This window comes from Nesoenas mayeri (genome assembly GCF_963082525.1).
Source record: "Nesoenas mayeri genome assembly, chromosome: 11".
In the NCBI taxonomy this organism is placed as follows: Eukaryota; Metazoa; Chordata; class Aves; order Columbiformes; family Columbidae; genus Nesoenas; species Nesoenas mayeri.
In genome coordinates, this window is record NC_137563.1 from 22,668,064 (window position 1) to 22,681,375 (window position 13,312).

A 13,312-nucleotide genomic window follows, 5' to 3' on the forward strand; every position below is an offset into this window, starting at 1 on the left:
AAACACCATTGGACAGCGTGTGTGTCACAGTCCCCATTGGACAGCCTGTGTGTCACAAACACCCCTGGACACCGTTTGTGTCACAAACGCTCCTGGACAGGGTGTGTGTCACAACCGCCATTGGACAGTGTGTGTGACATAAACTCCTTTGGACAGCGTGCATGTTAGAAACCCCGTTGGACATTGTGTGTGTCACAAACCCCCTTGGACCGGGTGTGTGTCACAAACCACATTGAACAGTGTGTGTGTCACAACCCCATTGAACACTGTCTGTGTCACAATTCCCATTAGACAGCGTGTGTGTAAGAAATCCCATTGCACAGCATGAGTGTCACAAACCCAATTGGACAGCGTGTGTGTCACAATCCCCCTGGAAACTGTGCGTGTCACAAACACCCCTGGACAGGGTGTGTGTAAAAATCCCATTGCACTGCATGTGTGTCACAAACTCCATTGGACAGCGTATGTGTCACAATCCACCTGGAAACTGGGTGTGTCACAAACAACCCTGGACAGGGTGTGTGTCACAAACGCCATTGGACAGCCTGTGTGTCACAAACCCCATTGGACAGGGTGTGTGTAATAAACACCCCTGGACGCCGTTTGTGTCAGAAACGCCCCTGGACAGCGTGTGTGTCACAAACTCCATTGGAGAGTGTGTGTGTCACAAACCCCATTGGACAGAGTGTGTCACAAACCCCCTGGAAACTGTGTGTGTCACAAATGCCCCTGGACAACGTGTATGTCACAAACGCCCCTAGATAGGGTGTGTGTCACAAACCCCATTGGACAGTGTATGTGTCACAAACCCCATTGGACAACGTGTGTCTCAAAAACCCCATTGGACAGCATGTGTCACAAGCCCCCCTGGAAACTGTGTGTGTCCAAAATATCCCTGGACAGAGTGTGTGTCACAAACCCCATTGGACAGCGTCTGTGTCACAAACCCCATTGGACAGGGTGTGTGTCACAAACACCCCTGGACAGCGTGTGTGTCACAAACGCCCCTGTACAGGGTGTGTATCACAAACACCCCTGGATAGAGTGCGTGTCATAAACCCCATTGCACTTTGTGTGTGTCACAAACGGCATTGGACAGGGTGTGTGTCACAAACACCCCTGGCCACCGTTTGTGTCACAAACGTTTCTGGACAGGATGTGTGTCACAAATCCCATTGGACAGCGCGTGTGTCACAAACCCCATTGGACAGCGTGTGTGTCACAAACCTCCTGGAAACTGTGTGTGTACAAAATACCCTGGGACAGCGTGTGTTTCACAAACCCCATTGGACAGCATGTGTCACAAGCCCCACTGGAAACTGTGTGTGTCCAAAATATCCCTGGACAGCGTGTGTGTCACAAACCTCCTGGAAACTGTGTGTGTACAAAATACCCTGGGACAGCGTGTATTTCACAAACCCCATTGGACAGCATGTGTCACAAGCCCCGCTGGAAACTGTGTGTGTCCAAAATATCCCTGGACAGAGTATGTGTCACAATCCCCCTTGGACAGTGTTTGTGTCACAAACACCTCTGGATAGCTTTTGTGTCACAAACCCCTTTGGACAGTTTGTGTGTCACAAACCCCATTGAACACTGTGTGCGTCACAAACTTTATTGGACAGTGTGTGTGTAAGAAAACCCATTGGACAGCGTGTGTGTCACAATCCCCCGTGGAAACTGTTTGTGTCACAAAGACCCCTGGACAGCGTTTGTGTTACAAAACCCATTGGAGAGTGTGTTTGTCACAAAATCTATTGCACAACGTGTGTGTCACAAACGCCCCTGGACAGCGTGTGTGTCACAAACCCCATTGGACAGGGTGTGAGTCACAAACACCCCTGGACAGCGTGTGTGTCACAAACGCCCCTGTACAGGGTGTGTATTACAAACACCCCTGGATAGAGTGCGTGTCATAAACCCCATTGCACTTTGTGTGTGTCACAAACGCCATTGGACAGGGTGTGTGTCACAAACACCCCTGGGCACCGTTTGTGTCACAAACATTTCTGGACAGGATGTGTGTCACAAACCCCATTGGACAGCGCGTGTGTCACAAACCCCATTGGACAGCGTTTGTGTCACAAATCCCCTGGAAACTGTGTGTGTACAAAATACCCTGGGACTGCGTGTGTGTCATAAACCCCATTGGACAGCCTGTGTGTCACAAACACCCCTGGACACCGTTTGTGTCACAAACGCTCCTGGACAGGGTGTGTGTCACAAACCCCCTTGGACAGGGTGTGTGTCACAAACCACATTGGACAGTGTGTGTGTTACAACCCCATTAAACACTTTTTGTGTCACAATTCCCATTAGACAGCGCGTGTGTAAGAAATCCCATTGCACAGCGTGTGTGTCACAAAGCCAATTGGACAGCGTGTGTCACAATCCACCTGGAAACTGGGTGTGTCACAAACACCTCTGGACAGGGTGTGTGTCAGAAATGCCATTGGACAGCCTCTGTGTCACAAACTCCATTGGACAGCGTGTGTGTCACAAACCCCATTGGACACCCTGTGTGTCACAAACGCCATTGCACGGCGTGTTTGTCACAAACCGCATTGGACAGCCTGTGTGTCACAACCGCTCTTGGACAGTGTGTTTGTCACAAACCCCATCGAACAGGATGTGTGTCACAAACACCCCTGGACAGCGTGTGTGTCACAAACGCCCCTGTACAGGGTGTGTATCACAAACACCCCTGGATAGAGTGCGTGTCATAAACCCCATTTCACTTTGTGTGTTTCAAAAACGCCATTGGACAGCGTGTGTGTCACAAACCTCATTGGACGGGTTGTGTGTCACAAACACCCCTGGACACCGTTTGTGTCACAAACGTTTCTCGACAGGATGTGTGTCACAAACCCCATTGGACAGCGTGTGTGTCACAAACCCCATTGGACAGCGTGTGTGTCACAAACGCCCTGGAAACTGTGTGTGTACAAAATATCCCGGGACAGCGTGTGTGTCACAAACCCCATTGGACAACGTGTGTGTCACAATCCCCATTGGACAGCCTGTGTGTCACAAACACCCCTGGACATCGTTTGTGTCACAAACGCTCCTGGACAGGGTGTGTGTCACAACCGCCATTGGACAGTGTGTGTGACATAAACCCCATTGGACAGCGTGCATGTTACAAACTCCGTTGGACATTGTGTGTGTCACAAACCCCCTTGGACCGGGTGTGTGTCACAAACCGCATTGGACAGTGTGTGTGTCACAACCCCATTGAACACTGTCTGTGTCACAATTCCCATTAGACAGCGTGTGTGTAAGAAATCCCATTGCACAGCATGAGTGTCACAAACCCAATTGGACAGCGTGTGTGTCACAATCCCCCTGGAAACTGTGCGTGTCACAAACACCCCTGGACAGGGTGTGTGTAAAAATCCCATTGGACTGCATGTGTGTCACAAACCCCTTTGGACAGCGTGTGTGTCACAATCCACCGGGAAACTGGGTGTGTCACAAACACCCCTGGACAGGGTGTGTGTCAGAAACGCCCCTGGACAGCCTGTGTGTCACAAACCCCCCTAAACAGTGTGTGTGTCACAAAACCCATTGGACAGCGTGTTTGGTACAAACGTCATTGGACAACGTGTGTGTCACAAACCCATTGGACAGCCGTTGTTTCACAAACCCCATTGCACAGAGGGTGTGTAACAATCACCTCTGGACGCCGTTTATGTCGGAAACGCCCCTGGACACCGTTTTGTCACAAATGCCCCTGGACAGCGTGTGTGTAACAAACTCCATTGGAAAGTGTGTGTGTCACACCCCCCCCTTGAAACTGTGTGTGTCACAAACACCCCTGGACAACGTGTATGTCAGAAACGCCCCTAGATAGGATGTGTGTCACAAACCCCATTGGACAGTGTATGTATCACAAAGCCCATTGGACAACGTGTGTCTCACAAACCCCATTGTACAGCCTGTGTCACAAGCCCCCCTGGAAACTGTGTGTGTCCAAAATATCCCTGGACAGCGTGTGTGTCACAAATCCCATTGGACAGCATGTGTGTCACGAACCCATTGGACAGTGTGTGTCACAACACCCCCTGGACAGTGTGTGTGTCACAAACACCCTTAGACAGTGTGTGTGTCACAAACCCCATTGGAAAGCGTGTGTGTCACAAACCCCATTGGAAAGGGTGTGTGTCACAAACGCCCCTGGACAGGGTGTTTTTCACATACCCCATTGGACAGTGTGCATGTCACAAACCCCATTGAATAATGTGTGAGTCACGAAGCCCATTGTATACTGCGTGTGTCACAAACCCCATTGGACAGCGTGTGTGTCATAAAAACCATTGGACAGGGTGTGTGTCACAAACACCCCTGGACAGAATGCGTGTTCACAAACCCCATTGCAAATTGTGTGTGTCACAAACCTCATTGGACAGCATTTATGTCACAAACCCCCTTGGACAGTGTGTGTGTAACAAACGTCCCTGGACAAGGTGTGTATTACAAACCGCGGTGGAGTTTGTGTGTGTCACAAACCCCATTGGACAGCCTGTGTGTCACAAACCCCATTGAACAGGGTGTGTGTCACAAACCCCCTTGGACATGGTGTGTGTCACAAAACCCAGTGGACAGCGTGTTTCACAACCACCCCTGTACAGTGTGTTTTTCACAAACACCCCTGGACACCGTTTGTGGTACAATCGCCCCTGGACAGGGAGTGTGTCACATACCCCTTTGGAGAGTGTGCGTGTGTCACAGACCCCATTGGACAGGGTGTGTGTCACAAACACCCCTGGACACCGTGTGATTCACAAAGCCCAGGGGACAGTGTGTGTGTCACAAGCCCCTCTGGACAGTGTGTGTGTCACAAACACCCGTGGACGCCGTTTCTGTCACAAACGCCCCTGGACAGGGTGTGTGTGACAAACTCCATTGGACACTGTGTGTGTCACAAACCCCATTGCACAAGGTGTCTGTCAGAAACACCCCTGGACACCCTGTGTGTCACAAATGCCCCTGGACAGGGTGTGTGTCACAAACCCCATGGGACAGCATGTGTGTCACAATCCCCCTTGGACAGTGTTTGTGTCACAAACACCTCTGGACAGCTTTTGTGTCACAAACCCCATTGGACAGTGTGTGTGTCACGAACCCTATTGGACAGCGTGTGTGTAAGAAAACCCATTGGACAGCGTGTGTGTCACAACCCCCCGTGGAAACTGTGTGTGTCACAAATACCCCTGGACAGCGTGTGTGTCACAATCCCCATTGGAGATTCTGTAGTCACAAACCCCATTGGACAACGTGTGTGTCACGAACCCCCCTGGACACTGTGTGTGTCACAAACACCCTTAGAGAGGGTATGTGTCACAAAGCCCATTGGAAAGGGTGTGTGTCACAAACACCCCTGGACACTGTGTGTGTCACAAACCCCATTGAATAATGTGTGAGTCACAAAGCCCATTGGACACTGCGTGTGTCACAAACCCCCTTGGACAGGGTGTGTGTCACAATCCACCTGGAAACTGGGTGTGTCACAAACACCCCTGGACAGGGTGTGTGTCACAAACGCCATTGGACAGCCTGTGTGTCACAAACACCCCTGGACACCGTTTGTGTCACAAACGCTCCTGGACAGGGTGTGTGTAACAAACCCCCTTGGACAGGGTGTGTGTCAGAAACCACATTCGACAGTGTGTGTGTTACTACCCCATTAAACACTTTCTGTGTCACATTTCCCATTAGACAGCGCGTGTGTAAGAAATCCCATTGCACAGCGTGTGACTCACAAACCCAATTGGACAGCGTGTGTCACAATCCACCTGGAAACTGGGTGTGTCACAAACACCCCTGAACAGGGTGTGTGTCAGAAATGCCATTGGACAGCCTCTGTGTCACAAACTCCATTGGACAGCGTGTGTCTCACAAACCCCATTGGACACCTTGTGTGTCACAAACGCCATTGCACGGCATGTTTGTCACAAACCGCATTGGGCAGCCTGTGTGTCACAACCGCTCTTGGACAGTGTGTTTGTCACAAACCTCCCTAAACAGTGTGTGTGTCACAAACCCCATTGGACAGTGTCTGCATCACAAAAACCATTGGACAGGGTGTGTGTCACAAACACCCCTGGACAGCGTATGTGTCACAAACGCCCCTGTACAGGGTGTGTATCACAAACACCCCTGGATAGAGTGCGTGTCATAAACCCCATTTCACTTTGTGTGTTTCAAAAACGCCATTGGACAGCGTGTGTGTCACAAACCTCATTGGACGGGTTGTGTGTCACAAACAACCCTGGACACCGTTTGTGTCACAAACGTTTCTGGACAGAATGTGTGTCACAAACCCCGTTGGACAGTGCGTGTGTCACAAACCCCATTGGACAGCGTGTGTGTCACAAACGCCCTGGAAGCTGTGTGTGTACAAAATACCCCGGGACAGCGTGTGTGTCACAAACCCCATTGGACAGCCTGTGTGTCACAATCTCCATTGGACAGCCTGTGTGTCACAAACACCCCTGGACACCGTTTGTGTCACAAACGCCCCTGGACAGGGTGTGTGTCACAACCGCCATTGGACAGTGTGTGTGACATAAACCCCATTGGACAGAGTACATTTTACAAAGCCCGTTGGACATTGTGTGTGTCACAAACCCCCTTGGACCGGGTGTGTGTCACAAACCACATTGGACAGTGTGTGTGTCACAACCCCATTGAACACTGTCTGTGTCACAATCCCCATTGGACAGCCTGTGTGTAAGAAATCCCATTGCACAGCATGAGTGTCACAAACCCAATTGGACAGCGTGTGTGTCACAATCCCCCTGGAAACTGTGCGTGTCACAAACACCCCTGGACAGCTTTTGTGTCACAAACCCCATTGGACAGTGTGTGTGTCACGAACCCTATTGGACAGCGTGTGTGTAAGAAAACCCATTGGACAGCGTGTGTGTCACAACCCCCCGTGGAAACTGTGTGTGTCACAAATACCCCCGGACAGCGTGTGTGTCACAATCCCCATTGGAGATTCTGTAGTCACAAACCCCACTGGACAGCGTGTGTGTCACGAACCCCCCTGGACACTGTGTGTGTCACAAACACCCTTAGAGAGGGTGTGTGTCACAAAGCCCATTGGAAAGGGTGTGTGTCACAAACACCCCTGGACACTGTGTGTGTCACAAACCCCATTGAATAATGTGTGAGTCACAAAGCCCATTGGACACTGCGTGTGTCACAAACCCCCTTGGACAGGGTGTGTGTCACAATCCACCTGGAAACTGGGTGTGTCACAAACACCCCTGGACAGGGTGTGTGTCACAAACGCCATTGGACAGTGTGTGTCACAAACGCCATTGGACAGTGTGTGTCACAAACAACCTGGACACTGTGTGTGTCACAAACACCCTTAGACAGAGTGTGTGTCACAAACCCCATTGGAGAGCGTGTGTGTCACAAAGCCCATTGGAAAGGGTGCGTGTCGCAAACACCCCTAAACAGTGTGTGTGTCACAAACTCCATTGAATAACGTGTGAGTCACAAAGCCCATTGGACACTGCGTGTGTCACAAACGCCCTTGGACAGGGTGTGTGTCACAATCCACCTGGAAACTGGGTGTGTCACAAACACCCCTGGACAGGGTGTGTGTCACAAACGCCATTGGACAGCCTGTGTGTCACAAACACCCCTGGACACCGTTTGTGTCACAAACGCTCCTGGACAGGGTGTGTGTCACAAACCCCCTTGGACAGGATGTGTGTCAGAAACCACATTGGACAGTGTGTGTGTTACAACCCCATTAAACACTTTCTGTGTCACAATTCCCATTAGGCAGCGCGTATGTAAGAAATCCCATTGCACAGCGTGTGACTCACAAACCCAATTGGACAGCGTGTGTCACAATCCACCTGGAAACTGGGTGTGTCACAAACACCCCTGGACAGGGTGTGTGTCAGAAATGCCATTGGACAGCCTCTGTGTCACAAACTCCATTGGACAGCGTGTGTGTCACAAACCCCATTGGACACCCTGTGTGTCACAAACGCCATTGCACGGCGTGTTTGTCACAAACCGCATTGGACAGCCTGTGTGTCACAACCGCTCTCGGACAGTGTGTTAATCACAAACCTCCCTAAACAGTGTGTGTGTCACAAACCCCATTGGACAGTGTCTGCATCACAAAAACCATTGGACAGGGTGTGTGTCACAAACACCCCTGGACAGCGTGTGTGTCACAAACGCCCCTGTACAGGGTGTGTATCACAAACACCCCTGGATAGAGTGCGTGTCATAAACCCCATTTCACTTTGTGTGTTTCAAAAACGCCATTGGACAGCGTGTGTGTCACAAATCTCATTGGACGGGTTGTGTGTCACAAACACCCCTGGACACCGTTTGTGTCACAAACGTTTCTGGACAGGATGTGTGTCACAAACCCCATTGGACAGTGCGTGTGTCACAAACCCCATTGGACAGCGTGTGTGTCACAAACGCCCTGGAAACTGTGTGTGTACAAAATATCCCTGGACAGCGTGTGTGTCACAATCCCCTTTGGACAGGCTGTGTGTCACAAACACCCCTGGACACGGTTTGTGTCACAAACGCTCCTGTACAGGGTGTGTGTCACAACCGCCATTGGACAGTGTGTGTGACATAAACCCCATTGGACAGCGTGCATGTTACAAAGCCCGTTGGACATTGTGTGTGTCACAAACCCCCTTGGACCGGGTGTGTGTCACAAACCACATTGGACAGTGTGTGTGTCACAACCCCATTGAACACTGTCTGTGTCACAATTCCCATTAGACAGCGTGTGTGTAAGAAATCCCATTGCACAGCGTGTGTGTCACAAACCCAATTGGACAGCGTGTGTGTCACAATCCCCCTGGAAACTGTGCGTGTCACAAACACCCCTGGACAGGGTGTGTGTAAAAATCCCATTGGACTGCATGTGTGTCACAAACCCCTTTGGACAGCGTGTGTGTCACAATCCACCTGGAAACTGGGTGTGTCACAAACACCCCTGGACAGGGTGTGTGTCACAAACGCCATTGGACAGCCTGTGTGTCACAAACCCCATTGGACAGCATGTGTCTGAAAAACCCCATTGGACACCCTGTGTGGCACTAACCCCATTGCACAGCGTGTTTGTCACAAACCACATTGGACAGCCTGTGTGTCACAACCCCTCTTGGACAGCGTGTGTGTCACAAACCCCCCTAAACAGTGTGTGTGTCACAAAACCCATTGGACAGCGTGTTTGGTACAAACGTCATTGGACAGCGTGTGTGTCACAAACCCATTGGACAGCCGTTGTTTCACAAACCCCATTGCACAGGGTGTGTGTAACAATCACTCCTGGACGCCGTTTATGTCGGAAACGCCCCTGGACACCGTTTTGTCACAAATGCCCCTGGACAGCGTGTGTGTAACAAACTCCATTGGAAAGTGTGTGTGTCACACCCCCTCCTGGAAACTGTGTGTGTCACAAACACCCCTGGACAACGTGTATGTCAGAAACGCCCCTAGATAGGGTGTGTGTCACAAACGCCATTGGAGAGTGTATGTGTCACAAACCCCATTGGACAACGTGTGTCTCACAAACCCCATTGGACAGCATGTGTCACAAGCCACCCTGGAAACTGTGTGTGTCCAAAATATCCCTGGACAGAGTGTGTGTCACAAACCCCACTGGACAGCGTGTGTGTCACGAACCCCACTGGGCAGTGTGTGTCACAAACCCCCCTGGACACTGTATGTGTCACAAACACCCTTAGACAGTGTGTGTGTGTCAGAAACCCCATTGGAGAGCGTGTGTGTCCAAACCCCATTGGACAGCGTGTGTGTCACAAAGCCCATTGGAAAGGGTGTGGGTCACAAACACCCCTGGACACTGTGTGTGTCACAAACCCCATTGAACAACGTGTGAGTCACAAAGCCCATTGGACACTGCGTGTGTCACAAACCCCCTTGGACAGGGTGTGTGTCACAATCTACCTGGAAACTGGGTGTGTCACAAACACCCCTGGACAGGGTGTGTGTCACAAACGCCATTGGACAGCCTGTGTGTCTCACAAAGCCCATTGGACACCCTGTGTGGCACAAACCCCATTGCACAGCGTGTGTGCCACGAACCGCATTGGACAGCCTGTGTGTCACAACCCCTCTTGGACAGTGTGTGTGTCACAAACCCCCCTAAACAGTGTGTGTGTGTCTCAAAACCCATTGGACAGCGTGTTTGGTACAAACGCCATTGGACAGCGTGTGTGTCACAAACCCATTGGACAGCTGTTGTTTCACAAACCTCATTGCACAAGGTGTGTGTAACAATCACCCCTGGACGCCGTTTATGTCGGAAACGACCTAGGACACCGTTTTGTCACAAATGCCCCTGGACAGCGTGTGTGTAACAAACTCCATTGGAAAGTGTGTGTGTCACACCCCACCCTGGAAACTGTGTGTGTCACAAACACCCCTGGACAACGTGTATGTCACAAACGACCCTAGATAGGGTGTGTGTCACAAACCCCATTGGACAGTGTATGTGTCACAAACCCCATTGGACAACGTGTGTCTCACAAACCCCATTGGACAGCCTGTGTCACAAGCCACCCTGGAAACTGTGTGTGGCCAAAATATCCCTGGACAGCGTGTGTGTCACAAACCCCATTGGAAAGCATGTGTGTCACGAATCCCATTGGACAGTGTGTGTCACAACACCCCCTGGACAGTGTGTGTGTCACAAACACCCTTAGACAGTGTGTGTGTCACAAACCCCATTGGAGAGCGTGTGTGTCACAAACCCCATTGGACAGCGTGTGTTACAACCCCCCCTGGACAGCGTATGTGTCACAAACCACATTGGACAGCGTGTGTGTCACAAATCCCATTGGAAAGGGTGTGTGTCACAAACGCCCCTGGACAGGGTGTTTGTCACATACCCCATTGGACAGTGTGCATGTCACAAACCCCATTGAACAACGTGTGAATCACAAAGCCCATTGTATACTGCGTGTGTCACAAACCCCATTGGACAGCGTGTGTGTCATAAACACCATTGGACAGGGTGTGTGTCACAAACACCCCTGGACAGAATGCGTGTTCACAAACCCCATTGCAAATTGTGTGTGTCACAAACCTCATTGGACAGCATTTATGTCACAAACCCCCTTGAACAGTGTGTGTGTAACAAATGTCCCTGGACAAGGTGTGTATTACAAACCGCGGTGGAGTTTGTGTGTGTCACAAACCCCATTGCACATTGTGTGTGTCAAAAACCCCATTGGACAGCCTGTGTGTCACAAACCCCATTGGACAGGGTGTGTGTCACAAACCCCCTTGGACATGGTGTGTGTCACAAACCCCAGTGGACAGCGTGTTTCACAACCACCCCTGTACAGTGTGTTTTTCACAAACACCCCTGGACACCGTTTGTGTTACAATCGCCCCTGGACAGGGAGTGTGTCACATACCCCTTTGGAGAGTGTGTGTGTCACAAACCCCATTGGACAGGGTGTGTGTCACAAACACCCCTGGACACCGTGTGATTCACAAAGCCCAGTGGACAGTGTGTGTGTCACAAGCCCCTCTGGACAGTGTGTGTGTCACAAACACCTGTGGACGCCGTTTCTGTCACAAACGCCCCTGGACAGGGTGTGTGTGACAAACTCCATTGGACACTGTGTGTGTCACAAACCCCATTGTACAGCATGTGTGACAAAAACCCCACTGGACACCCTGTGTGTCACAAATGCCCCTGGACAGGGTGTGTGTCACAAACTCCATGGGACAGCATGTATGTCTCAATCCCCCTTGGACAGTGTTTGTGTCACAAACACCTCTGGACAGCTTTTGTGTCACAAATCCCATTGGACAGTGTGTGTGTCACGAACCCTATTGGACAGCGTGTGTGTAAGAAAACCCATTGGACAGCGTGTGTGTCACAACCCCCCGTGGAAACTGTGTGTGTCACAAATACCCCTGGACAGCGTGTGTGTCACAATCCCCATTGGAGATTCTGTAGTCACAAACCCCATTGGACAGCGTGTGTGTCACGAACCCTCCTGGACACTGTGTGTGTCACAAACACCCTTAGAGAGGGTGTATGTCACAAAGCCCATTGGAAAGGGTGTGTGTCACAAACACCCCTGGACACTGTGTGTGTCACAAACCCCATTGAATAATGTGTGAGTCACAAAGCCCATTGGACACTGCGTGTGTCACAAACCCCCTTGGACAGGGTGTGTGTCACAATCCACCTGGAAACTGGGTGTGTCACAAACACCCCTGGACAGGGTGTGTGTCACAAACGCCATTGGACAGTGTGTGTCACAAACCCCCCTGGACACTGTGTGTGTCACAAACACCGTTAGACAGGGTGTGTGTCACAAACCCCATTGGAGAGCGTGTGTGTCACAAAGCCCATTGGAAAGGGTGTGTGTCACAAACACCCCTGGACAGTGTGTGTGTCACAAACTCCATTGAATAACGTGTGAGTCACAAAGCCCATTGGACACTGCGTGTGTCACAAACCCCCTTGGACAGGGTGTGTGTCACAATCCACCTGGAAACTGGGTGTGTCACAAACACCCCTGGACAGGGTGTGTGTCACAAACGCCATTGGACAGCCTGTGTGTCACAAACGCCATTGGACAGCGTGTGTCTCACAAACCCCATTGGACACCCTGTGTGTCACAAACCTCATTGCACAGCGTATGTGTCACAAACCGCATTGGACAACCTGTGTGTCACAACCCCTCTTGGACAGTGTGTGTGTCACAAACCCGCCTAAACAGTGTGTGTGTGTCGCAAAACCCATTGGACAGCGTGTTTGGTACAAACGCCATTGAACAGCGTGTGTGTCACAAACCCATTGGACAGCCGTTGTTTCACAAACCCCATTGCACAGGGAGTATGTAACAAACACCCCTGGACGCTGTTTGTGTCAGAAACGCCCCTGGACAGCGTGTGAGTCACAAACTCCATTGGAGAGTGTGTGTGTCACAAACCCCATTGGACAGAGTGTGTCACAAACCCCCTGGAAACTGTGTGTGTCACAAACCCCATTGGACAACGTGTATGTCACAATCGCCCCTGGATAGGGTGTGTGTCACAAACGCCATTGGAGAGTGTATGTGTCACAAACCCCATTGGACAACGTGTGTTTCACAAACACCCTTAGACAGGGTGTGTGTCACAAACCCCATTGGAGAGTGTGTGTGTCACAAAGCCCATTGGAAAGGGTGTGTGTCACAAACACCCCTGGACAGCGTGTGTGTCACAAACACCCCTGGACAACGTGTATGTCACAAACGCACCTAGATAGGCCTTGTGTCACAAA